Below are 13,265 nucleotides of genomic sequence, written 5' to 3' on the forward strand. Positions count from 1 at the left end.
ATGTATGGTCTGTTCTGGAATTTACTTGGTTGTGCAGTTTCCCACTGTTGCCAGTAGGTGTCACTGGTACCATGGAACAGTGTGTGAATAACAACTTAGTAAAACTTTAATGAATATTCTTATTTCAGAAACAGCCCAGTGGGAGGTTCTTGCTGCTGTGAATTCTGGGGGAGAGTATTTATGGGACAGATGCCATGTGCTAGGGATCAGTTCTTACCTCATGGCCCTCCAGGCTGGATGGCTGCATTACTGCAGCTGTGCAAGTAGGCCCAGAAGCCTGTCTGGGGCCTACTACTGCACAGGTGGTCCTTAGGCTGCCTTGCCTGGGTGGAGGAAGCCGAGCCAAGCTGAGGAGATCCAGGGGAGGACCCTTGCTGGAGAGAGCCAGGATGAAGGCTGGTCTCTCAGAAGGGTCTGGTGACTTACTTGGAGGACACACCTATCTCTAACCTACTATCACAGTACTGCCGGGATGGCTTAAAGGTTTTGGTACTGTGAAGAAGCTGTTCTATCTCTAACCTACCCTTACAGTATCGCCGGATGGCTTAAAGGTTCTGGTACTGTGATGCTGTTCTACACTTCAATCAAGGTAATACATTCCTGGCTGCTAAGTTTGTGAGAGAGACTTATCCAGGTATCCGCTGGCTGCTAAGTCCTGTGAGAGAGGCTTATCCAGACATTGTAATGTTTGTTAGGTCTGTGGCAGAGACCTACTCAGCAATACAAGATTTACAGAGAGAAAACTGTTTTGTCCTCTAGTCTGTAAGATATCTGCTACAAAAAGGTATCTGCAACCTACCCTCAACCTCTGTACTGCTACTTCTTTCAAGTTTTTCATTAAAGCATTGAAAAATACTACAGTGACTGGCACCCGTATTTGTTCTCACTTCCCATTATTGCCATGGACTCAGCCCTGGGGTGAATGTAAGCCCGCTCCCGGTATCTGGAGGTGTCTCTTTGTTCCCAGTATACTCAGGGGGCGCTACACTGAAAAAAGAACAAATGAGAAGGGATGGAGGAGGGACAGTTGTAGTGTTACCGTAATGCGGATGGTACATATGCATGTAGGACATGTAAGGTGCGGGGAAGTCTGTGACGTTATATTTACAGCAAATAGACTGCACAGATATAAGAGGTGCTTTTCTGATCCCTAAGGGCTGGTACACCATACAGCTCTCTATCTTCTGGCTTTCATCTAGCCCCCATATCCAGCAGTACAACTCTTGGCTCTTGTACCCTTGTTTTAGGAATAGTCTGTTTTCAGCATACAAGGCAGGCTGTAAAAAGCTTTGCTATGTTTCACTGCTCCAAGCTTAAAGTCAGCAGCCAGGATGCAAGGATGCCCCTATAGAAGACTGGAAGGTGCTCCTTAATGAATTACAGGACAAGGCACAACAGGGAAGTGTTTGAGTTTAGAAGAGGGGTCAGGCAATGGAAGAGCATCCAGAACAACCTTCCAAGGTCAGGGTCCTTCATCTTCCTGTAAAGATTCAACAAAAGCACCAAACTCTTCCATGTTCTTTTCATGAATAGCCAACTTCTCTGGCAAGTAATCCAGATCTTCTGCCATTGACTGCACAGCGATGTCTATGGAGAGGCTACTCAGTTGCAGGACATATTTGGAGAAGGCTGGTCGAAAGTCCACCATCACAAAGTCATCCTGAGGAACCTCACTGCTGGAGCATGAACTCTGCAAGCTTTGAGCATCTGGTGACACCTCCTCGGGACTGTCAGGACACATCACCATGGGGTCATGCTCCTCAAGTTCAGCAAGCTTGGGTGCAAACACAGCAAAAGGAATACCGGTGCTGGCATAGGTGACCTGCGGGGAGGACTTGTCCACAAAGGCCCCTATTTTGCGGGTGAAGAGGATGTGAGGGGTCTTGTTTGGTGAGCCGCTTCATCCAGCAGTGTTGCTTCCTGACGGTGTGTCAGCTTCTTCGCTGCTGGAAGTGGTGCCTGTTACATTAGATGGTAAGGTCAGGAGAACCCGATCAGGCTGGGCAGTGATGTTGGGTAATCGCCCTCTTTTCCTGGTACCATCATCTGCGATGGTGGGGATGTATAAAAAGAAGTGGCGCAGACATCCTGGGAATCCTCCACAGATGGGTATATGGTTCCCTGCTCCTCAGACGCCCTGTAGTTGCAGAGATGCATGTGTGAGGTGCTGGGGAAAGGTCGGTCAAAAAAGTGATCAATAAAAATCCCCATGATGGGCTGAGTCCTCTCAAACTGAAGAGTAGACATAAAAGCCAGATTAGTTCTGTAGGCACAGGTCAGGGTAAGCGTCCCTATAGGGGTCCATACTGTTCCAACACGTACCGCCTGGAAACCTTCTTTAAGACCCAAAAGCTGAACATCTCCAAAATATATCCTGTAGAGAATGACATATTCATGCCCCTGCTTCCTGAACAGCCTGTAGGCCGGTGTTACCCTGGTGACTGCCAGTAAGGATTTCTGGTCATGTCAAACATGAGTTTGACTCGAACTCGAAGCTCATTCCTAGTGCTCATCTGTTGGAATTCAACATGAATATCATTTTTATGGAGTTTGTACATATGTTTCCTTACTAAGAGAAGCCAGACTCCCATGGTTTTTGAAAGACTGAAAGTTTCACACTTCCGGGAGGACAGGATGCTGCCACCCAGGTTGGAATGTAGCCTGTTTAGCTTCCATTGCGCATGACAATGCTGGCTCCGATCTGTCTATGGGAACTTCCTGATTAACTGCTATGCACACAGCCTTCAAAGGCAGCTAAACTGAGAGGGATGATGGGTGAGATAAAGGAAATCAGGGGCCCAGGTGTTTATGGAATTGGACATCGGTCGGATGATGGCAATTCATGGACCAACACTGCCCCCCAGAGGACAATTATGGCAAGACGGTCCATATGATAGCCTGTTGAGGGAACGCCCCAGAGACACTGTGATTTGTCCAAGGACAAAGTTGGGCAGGCAAAAAGGGGGGGGTCTGGATGAGGTATGTTTTTAAAAAGAAATGTTTGCCAGAGAAACAGTATCTTTAAGACCAGCCGAGGAGGATGTGCTAAGTATCAATCTTATATTGTGTTATGATTGTAGGCCTTGTAATATTGCAATTTCTTGTAGTATCTTTATGTTAGTTTTCCTAATTCTGCTGTTTTTCAGGGGCAATTGCCCCCTCCGAGAAATGCAGGTGACTGAGAGCAGGGTGTGTGAGAGCCGCCGGGCGGCTCGGTGACTGAGAGCGGCCGGGCGGCTCGGTGACAGAGAGCCGCTGGGCGGCTCGGTGACTGAGAGAGCCGCTGGGCGGCTCGGTGACTGAGGGAGCCGCTGGGTGGCTCGGTGACTGGGGGAGCCGCTGGGCGGCTCGGTGAATGAGGGAGTAAGTGAGGGAGCCGCCGGGCGGCTCCATAGGCGGGGGAGAGCCGCCGCTCAATGTGTTTGTGGGCGGGCTGCTGCCTGCTGACCAATCAGGGAGCCGGTGGGCGGGGGAGCAGAGAGATGACATCATCTCTCGGCGCCCGCCCTGCATCCCTGCAGTTCAACTTCCCCCCCCCCCCTCCATGCAGGCAGCTGCGGCAGCAGAGAGATTACATCATCTCTCTGCTGCCTGTCTCTGGGACACAAGAGACCACCTTAGCAGGTGGCAAGTGACAGGTGACGTGGCAAGTGACAATCCGCAACATGTGGCAGGCTACGTGGCAAGTGACATGGCAAGTGACAATCCGCAACGTGGCAAGTGAAAATCTGCATCTGGTGACAGGCGACGTGGCAAGTGACAATCCGCAACGTGGCAGGCGACGTGGCAAGTGACAATCTGCATCTGACAGGCGACGTGGCAAGTGACAATCCGCAACGTGGCAGGCGACGTGGCAAGTGACATGGCAAATGACAATCTGCAACGTGGCAGGCGACGTGGCAAGTGACAATCTGCATCTGGTGACAGGCGACGTGGCAAGTGACACACTCGGGGCTCCCACTGATTCTGCATTATGGTGAGTTAAACTATTTAATTTTTTATAACAATGTAATTATGGTAATAATGCGCTTCAATCATCCTGACACCATAACAACCATGGTGCCGTGATGATTGAAGCGCCAACACCAGCCATTTCCCCGATAAATGTACCCCAAAAAAATATATTTTCTGGCAGTGCCCCTCCCGAGACTAGACTCTGGATCCGCCCCTGGCTGTTTTAGTACATTCCTATTTTAGTGGGAAATAAATGTAACTTGTTTACTAAGCAGAGGTGTTTGTTATATCATTGTGCTTATCAGACTCATACAGAATATCAACTATAGGGATTAGACAAATTAATACATGGGTGCAATAGTTATATAGGATATATTAGATTGTATATTATTGCACCGATTACTTCATTTGACATCCAGAGAGAGTGTGAATTTTATTTTTACACAGAATCCACAAAAACCTAATGTATTTTTTGTCTTGTGTCCCTGTAAGCATAAATCCTCAAGTACACCCAGAACTGGAAATCATCTCTAGTGTGGACAAGATTGGTGCTGGCTCGTGAATTCCGAAACCACGCTTGGATGGTCATGAAGATTCTGTGAAATATTTAATCAGGGAGACAGACGCGTAGAACCTGGTGAGATCTTTGGCTGATGTATGTATATATGGTAAACGTTTGTATCGTTAATGTGTTTTAGGCCTGTAACCAGTAAAAGGTGCTGGTGAGTAGAGGGAGTGATCATCCCTGGTTCTGATGTAGCCTGCAGATTGACAGGGCAAACCACACATCTTTGAGGAAAAAGTGGGAGAAATATAGATTTGTTTTTATTATTCATTTTCATGTTTTCATTTTTTATTTTTTTTTTAGTTATTTTATTACTAGTGTATTTTTTTATTTGGTCCCCACGTGAGTGTGAAATAGCGCTCTGTTCCAACAGAAGTTCAATGTGGCCTGTGATCTAAGGGGTTGAAAATCAGTGGTAATATGATAAGGCATTGACTAAGAGTGTGCCTGGTGTTTTGCAGGCTGTAGAGCTGCAAGGAACAAAGTTGTTTTTAAACGGCTTTTGGATTTGTTTTTTTTTTGTTTTGTTTTTTTTTGCTCTTGGTTGTGGAACTACAAGTGAAAGTTTGCTTTCAAGCAGTTTTATCTGTGTGTGTTTTGTTGTCTAGCTGTGGGCATTGTGTAAGCAACTTCAGTGTAGCTAGGTGCAACTTAGCATATCAATGGAAGCCATTGAAGAATTTGTTAACAAGTATGGCTGTGTTAGATTTGAGTCTATACAAAAGAATGCATTAACACGCCAATACAATGATCTATTAAAACAATGCAGTACTTATAATGATGCCATAGAGTATAAAAAGTCTTCCAAAAAAGGCAAGAAACAGAGAATTGCCAAAGCCATATGCATGTTGGTGAAGATGAAATACATTGCGGAACAAAAAGAATTAGAATGGTATAGTGAGAGGAAACAATTATTTGAACAGGTACATAGTGTAACAGAGAATATATTGGCAATGGTTGCAAAAGCAGATGCAAATGTTGCTGATCACATTCAACAATTAGTGTCTGAGAAGTGTGTATTGGAACAGAGATTAGATGAGTTAGAAAAAACATGTATGTTGAAGGAACAATGTATCACATCATTGAATCAAACAGAGGCTGAGAATTTGCGTGTTATCAAACTGCTTAATGAGGAATTACAGGGTGCACAGGCAGCCATAATGGAGTTATCCTCCAAACATGCAAAAGGTGAATGTGCAATGGTGGAGGTACCCTCCGCACATTCACAGTGCTCAGCAAAGATAGAAGTGAAGCATGCTGAAAAAACAGATGCTCTTATAACTGCAAGTGATGTTGCGATGACAGAAATCAATGGTGGAGCTGTAAATAAAAGTGCGATAACTGTGCTTGAAAGTGATTCAGGAGTTGAAACTTCTGATGACTCCTCAGACGAAGAAAGTGTAAAGTCTGCTTATTCCAAGCATAGTAATCGTAGTAATAATGTCCAGTAATGTGAGTTTCCACTGCCGTATGCTCAAAGTAGGGCCCTTTACAGAGAGACCAGCCCTCAAATGTTTTTTGTGTAAAAGGGGGGGGTCACATCGCTAAATATTGTTGGGCGGCGAATAATGGTATCAAAAGAAGATCGCAGTACCCCAAGACGATCCCTAGGCATTATGAAGTGTATTCTGCCCAATTGGGTAGCAACCCAAAGCATGGAGGCCATAGTAATCAAACCCATTTCCCTTTAAAGACCCAAATGCGGAGACTACAGACTGAAAGTCATCGGTAGGGATGAGCCGAACACCCCACTGTTTGGTTCGCACCAGAACATGCGAACAGGAAAAAAGTTTGTTTGAACACCGTTAAAGTCTATGGGACACGAACATGAATAATCAAAAGTGCTAATTTTAAAGGCTAATATGCAAGTTATTGTCATAAAAAGTGTTTGGGGACCTGGGTCCTGCCCCAGGGGACATGGATCAATGCAAAAAAAAGTTTTAAAAACGGCCGTTTTTTCAGGAGCAGTGATTTTAATAATGCTTAAAGTCAAACAATAAAAGTGTAATATCCCTTTAAATTTTGTACCTGGGGGGGTGTCTATAGTATGCCTGTAAAGGGGCGCATGTTTCCTGTGTTTAGAACAGTCTGACAGCAAAATGACATTTTGAAGGAAAAAACTCATTTAAAACTACCAGCGGCTATTGCATTGCCGACAATACACATAGAAGTTCATTGATAAAAACGGCATGGGAATTCCCCAAAGGGGAACCCTGAACCAAAATTAAAAAAAAAAAAATGATGTGGGAGTCCCCCTAAATTCCATACCAGACCCTTCAGGTCTGGTATGAATTTTAAGGGGAACCCCGCGCCAAAATAAAAAAAAAAACTGCGTGGGGACCCCTCAAAAATCCATACCAGACCCTTACCCGAGCACGCAACCTGGCAGGCCGCAGGAAAAGAGGGGGGGACGAGAGTGCGCCCCCCCTCCTGAACCGTACCAGGCCACATGCCCTCAACATTGGGAGGGTGCTTTGGGGTAGCCCCCCAAAACACCTTGTCCCCATGTTGATGAGGACAAGGGCCTCATCCCCACAACCCTGGCCGGTGGTTGTGGGGGTCTGCGGGCGGGGGGCTTATCGGAATCTGGAAGCCCCCTTTAACAAGGGGACCCCCAGATCCCGGCCCCCCCCTGTGTGAAATGGTAAGGGGGTACTTACCCCTACCATTTCACTAAAAAACTGTCAAAAATGTTAAAAATGACAAGAGACAGTTTTTGACAATTCCTTTATTTAAATACTTCTTCCTTCATCTTCTGGTTCTTCTGGCTCTTCTGGTTCTTCCTCCGGTGTTCTCATCCAGCATCTCCTCCGCGGCGTCTTCTGTCTTCTTCTCCTCAGGCCGCTCCGCACACATGGCATGGGGGGGAGGCTCCCTCTCTTCTTCTTCTCTTCTTCTCCGGGCCGCTCCGCACCCATGCTGGCATGGAGGGTGGCTCCCGCTGTGTGACGGCGCTCCTCGTCTGACAGTTCTTAAATAACGGGGGCGGGGCCACCCGGTGACCCCGCCCCCCCTCTGACGCACGGTGACGTCACGCGGAATGCCACAGGGAAGTCCCGTCATGTCCCGTGCGTCAGAGGGGGGTGGGGTCTCCGGGTGGCCCCGCCCCCGTTATTTAAGAACTGTCAGACGAGGAGCGCCATCACACAGCGGGAGCCTCCCTCCATGCCAGCATGGGTGCGGAACACAGGAAACATGCGCCCCTTTACAGGCATACTATAGACACCCCCCAGGTATGAAATTTAAAGGGATATTACACTTTTATTGTTTGACTTTAAGCATTATTAAAATCACTGCTCCTGAAAAAACGGCCGTTTTTAAAACTTTTTTTGCATTGATCCATGTCCCCTGGGGCAGGACCTGGGTCCCCAAACACTTTTTATGACAATAACTTGCATATTAGCCTTTAAAATTAGCACTTTTGATTTCTCCCATAGACTTTTAAAGGGTGTTCCGCGGCATTCGAATTTGCCGCGAACACCCCAAATTGTTCGCTGTTCGGCGAACTTGCGAACAGCCAATGTTCGAGTCGAACATGAGTTCGACTCGAACTCGAAGCTCATCCCTAGTCATCAGTATGGAGAACAGTTACGTAAAGTCAAAATGGAGGTAGCCGCATGGTTATTCAAATGTAGCACTGGGGAAAACAATGTTAGCAGCACTTAGTGAGCTGCATGGATGCTCCTTGCCATATTTTATTTATATACAACGCTCACATCTAAACATTATACATAGCAAATGTTCCCCTAGATTACAATTAATGGGAAAAGGCTTGGGGGACTTAAAAAGTCAATTGTCATGACAATTGTGTGTAATCACCATCTTTGTGTTCCTTTTTCAGGGACCTTGGAAGAAGATAAAACTGGTTTGGATACTAATGTCTGTGTTTGTTTACAGGTTCTTCAAAGAGAGAACAGTGGGCACATTTAGCAAAACAGGGGTTAGGTTATGGTAAAGGCATAATCGATTATCAAATGGTACCATGAGCTCATTAATTAGTAATTGTTTGCAAATAATGAAAAAATAGGATAAACAATAGTTAGGCATTAAGGGTTTCAAGGGTGAAGTTACAAATGTTGTGATGAGGTACAGATGTTTTGTTTTTTTGTTTTTCCCATTAACTAATTGTCTTTCAGATGGAAATGAGCACTTACTCTTCTTAGGAGGAAAATCCATGAATGTCTTTAGTTAAAAGTTGAGTGTTTGTCATTGTCTTATGGTGGTTGTCTTGTCATGTTGTTTTTGTGTGATAATGGCCATAATTTTAATTTCTTTTGTTATTAAGTTTTTTAAACTGTTTTAATATTTTTGGTAGTTGTTTAGTCATCCATTTTAATTTTGTTTGTTCAGGTGGAGAAATTATTGTTTAGTCCACCTGAAAGGGGGGTAATTGGCTATTCCGTCAATTAGCAGCTGAATAGATGGTCATGGGATATGTCCTGCAGCTGAATACATTTTGTTGATTTAAGACAAGAGTTGTTGGTAGGAAGCCATTCTAGCCTCTGGAGTTCATTTTTTTTCTCTTTGTTTTATGTTCATCCAGGTGGAAAAAGTTACAAGGTGTACGCTTTGTCCACCTGAAAGGGAGGTTGGTGCGTAGGTCTGAAAGTACAGATAATGCATTGTCTTTTTGATGCTTAAAATTTTGAATTTTTGAGAAGCAACGTTCAAGTTCATGTTTTTTTAAAATTTTCGATCATACCAGGGGGATCCATTTTAGAGTAGGTTCAGCCTAAAGAGGTCATGGTTGTTTTGATAGGTTGGTCAGAGTTGCAGAAACCAGGAATACTAAGTTCCTGGGTTCCAAGGAAGGAACTATAAGTAAACGTAGTAAGCGAGCAGATATTATGGATAAGAATTTGATTCTGCTCTTGTTTTTTTCACTTCCAGAGTCCTGGTGAAGTGTGATTGGAGAGGTCTCTGGAACATTGATGACAGATGTTCATCTGGTTGGCAGTTTGTCTGTGCCATACCACACTGCAAATTTGTTCTGACAGACATCAGGAGAGAAAGGACAAACAAAAAGATTAAGTTTAATACTTGTTTTTGCTTATGGACAATTTAGTGCTAATCCTGAATCTGAAGGACTGTGCCTATCAACGACACTTGTGAGACATTTTTGCCGGAGTCTCTCCTGATGAATGCAAACGTGCTATTAATACATGTGCGATGGGTTGGAGGTTGGGGAAGGAATATACACATCCAATCTGTCAGAACCTGAAATGTAAAATATGTTTTTTTTTGTTGGAAGGAATTGAAAGAAGAAAAGGTTTTTAATGTATGACATGTATTTACGTAACGGAAGTAATATGGTGCAGGTACCCAGGAGACTGGCGCTTATACATAATAAGGTGTCGGTTGGCCAGACTAGAGGTTGGCCAGGTGACACATCAATGGGGTGAAAATTTCCTTGTATGGGGGAGATACGCCTGGTTGGTGTCTCACCTGAGAGGTTGAAACCCGGCACAGATAAGGCCAGTGAATACACACAGGAGCATGCTCCGTTAGATAAAGGGAACAAACGCTGGCTACCAGGGTACATGCCTTCACCACATGGCACTGCAACATCTCACAGTGGTTGATAAAAACCTATTACCCTATATGTGCTGAGTATACACTGAATCAAGTGCAATCATTGTACCAGTGACTTGCTCCCAGAGATGTGCGGACACAGAATGAGGTTCATGCAGGGCGCTTATGTCTAAGGAGTAACCGGAAGAGGAGGGATGTATTCAGCACCATATTGGGGGAATAGGAGCTGGGATGGGTGTTGTTAATGGGGTGGACATCGGCCTCCTGAGGAACAAACTCGCAGCCATAGTTTCAGAGAATAAGCGGGGCTTTATTACTCAGAGATTGGTGGCATCCTTAATAACATTCAACAAAGTCACATAAATACCCAGGTTAAAGTGGTTCAAGATTTTGTTACCCATGTTGAGAGGTTGGTAGAGAATGTGATGGTATAGGACAGGAATCTGTCATTGGCTCTTGTGTGCACGAAGTGGCAGGAGGAAGTGTCAACCAGCATTGAGCTGATTGTACAGCCTCCATATGAGGGACAGAGGTCTTATGAGTTAGCATCACTGCTCAGTAAGACTTTGCCAAACACGTCGCTTACACTGATCCAAAGTGGTGGTCAAATGCCTGGATGGGCTGTAACAGTTTGGATTGTGAAAGGTGTTATGCTGTATGATCTCATACAGAAGTGCAGACTCGGTCTGCATATTTGGTGGCATTAATGGGCTTACTGAATGGGGATTCTATCTTGTTGCGTTTGAGGCTAATTGCCCACATATGATCAGAGAAGATGGAAGCTGGAGGCAGGTTGATACTTCCCTCGGTCGGAAACATGACCATGATGTCCTTTGTATGCCAGGTCAATACATGGTGGTGAACAGAAAATGTTGGGAAGATTTTTCATTCTGTATTCGGGATGGAAGGATCGTTGCTGGGAAGGAAGCACCTGGGTATTATTTGGGACATAGACGAGTTTGTTTCCTTGTCCTAAAGAATGCCGATGTAACGTTAGTCATGGAACTAGGATGTTCTTTGAACCTGACAATAGCTAGAGGAGTATGGTGTACCCTTGGTGATGTCTCTGAAATCCAGACACAGGAATGGAATTATGTGGTACCGCATATGGCCAATCTGTCTGTGGATGTGAACCAAAACCGCCCTATTAATCTGAGAGCCCTGAACCTTGGTAGGGGAAGGAAGATACAGGAATGGTTAACAGATTAGGATAGAGATGAGAGCCTTATGAGGATGCTGCAGCAAGAGAGAGCTAATGCTACTATAGCCATCTACCATGACCAGAATGTAATAAAGGAGGTAGTACATAAACTAGAAAATGATGTGGGAAGGTCTTGGTGGGAGGTAATATTTGGACATTCCAGTAAGGCCAACAGTATTTTGAATTATTTGATACATCCCGTGGTAATATTGCTCATTATTGGTGCAGTTTGATCATTGGTTCAAGTTGGTATGTGTTGTTGGACTCGACATTTGTATAGGAAGGTCTTGCATTTATCTACACAAGTGGAGGGACGAATTGAAGGTAAGGTCTCTTCATACATGGTAGAGGCTTTGCTGCCAGTTCAGAACCCTGAAATACCACTGACGTGCCAGAATTGCGGTAGGAAAGGCCATTGTGAGCGAACCTGCCTAATCCCGGCCCGTATCTACAGTGAGGAGGTATAGGAGGTTGGGAATGGGATGTGTAGTCTGATGGATCATAGGTATATATGTATATATTATGGTAATGGGTTGATTTCATGTTATGGTATAGTGTGATAAAGGTGTATTTTAGGCTAATAACATGGGCCAAAGGCCCTCCTCGAGACTCTATATCAGAAAGCTGGTTGATAGGTTGCTCTGAATGTGTGTTGGTGAATGGTGAGTGAATGGACACCCCTTGCCTGTACTGCACCCCGTCCTGAAGGTATCGGAAAGAAGAAGACACAGAGTGGTGACATGGAAGCTGTCACGGAAGAATGATGTTGGTGTGTCACCCAGTAGCAAAGCGGCACGTGTTGGGAAACACAGCACGTTAAGACTGTTATGGACTGTTCCACATTAGCTGGTTCTGAGGCCTATGTTGAGAGGCGCAACACGCAGTAGGACCCTTATGGACTGTTCCATAGATGTTCCTGTTGAAAACCGCAATACGTTACCACAGTTAAGGACTGTTCCATAGGTACTGATTCGGAAGCACATGTTGGGGAGCAACACACGTTAAGACAGTTATGGCTGTTCAATAGGAGCCGTGCCTGAAGAAGGCTGGTATGCGCCCTTTAGGCACAAAGCGGCATATGTTGGAATTCAACATGAATATCATTTTTCTGGAGTTTGTACATATGTTTCCTTACTATGCCTAAGAGAAGCCAGACTCCCATGGTTTTTGAAAGACTGAAAGTTTCACACTTCCGGGAGGACAGGATGCTGCCACCCAGGTTGGAATGTAGCCTGTTTAGCTTCCATTGCACATAACAATGCTGGCTCCGATCTATCTATGGGAACTTCCTGATTAACTGCTATGCACACAGCCTTCAAAGGCAGCTAAACTGACAGGGATGATGGATGAGGTGAGATACAGGAAATCAAGGGCCCAGGTGTTTGTGGAATTGGACATCGGTCGGATGATGGCAATTCATAGACCAACACTGCCCCCAGAGGACAATTATGGCAAGACGGTCCATATGATAGCCTGTCGAGGGAACGCCCCAGAGACACTGTGATTCGTCCAAGGGCAAAGTTGGGCAGGCAAAAAGGGGGGGGTCTGGATGAGGTATGTTTGTTAAAAAAATGTTTGCCAGAGAAACAGTCTCTTTAAGACCTGAGGACCAGCCCAAGAGGATGTGCTAAGTATCAATCTCGTATTGTGTTATGATTGTAGGCCTTGTAATATTGCAATTTCTTGTAGTATCTTTATGTTAGTTTTCCTAATTCTGCTGTTTTAGTACATTCCTATTTTAGTGGGAAATAAATGTAACTTGTTTACTAAGCAGAGGTGTTTGCTATATCATTGTGCTTATCAGACTCATACAGAATATCAACTATAGGGATTAGACAAATTAATACATGGGTGCAATAGTTGTATAGGATATATTAGATTGTATATTATTGCACCGAGTACTTCATCTATGGAGACAGCTCCGCCTGGCAGACAGGAGTTCTGGCCTAGGAGTCAGGAGGGAGCCAGTGCAGCACGAAGCTGAAAAAATGTCAGGTCTGGGGAAGACAGACC

The 13,265-nt window shown here is 45.0% G+C and overlaps 1 protein-coding gene and 1 pseudogene across 2 annotated transcripts in view; both read right to left on the reverse strand.

The window, feature by feature from the left end:
• The window catches only part of LOC141117739 (NACHT, LRR and PYD domains-containing protein 3-like), a 498,266-nt gene that overhangs the window by 220,892 nt on the left and 264,109 nt on the right, over positions 1–13,265 (reverse strand). The gene's annotated exons all lie outside the window — the stretch shown is intronic.
• On the reverse strand, positions 1,374–2,534 carry LOC141117741 (autophagy-related protein 13-like; annotated as a pseudogene).

Source organism: Aquarana catesbeiana, linkage group LG13, assembly GCF_042186555.1.
Source record: "Aquarana catesbeiana isolate 2022-GZ linkage group LG13, ASM4218655v1, whole genome shotgun sequence".
NCBI lineage: Eukaryota > Metazoa > Chordata > Amphibia > Anura > Ranidae > Aquarana > Aquarana catesbeiana.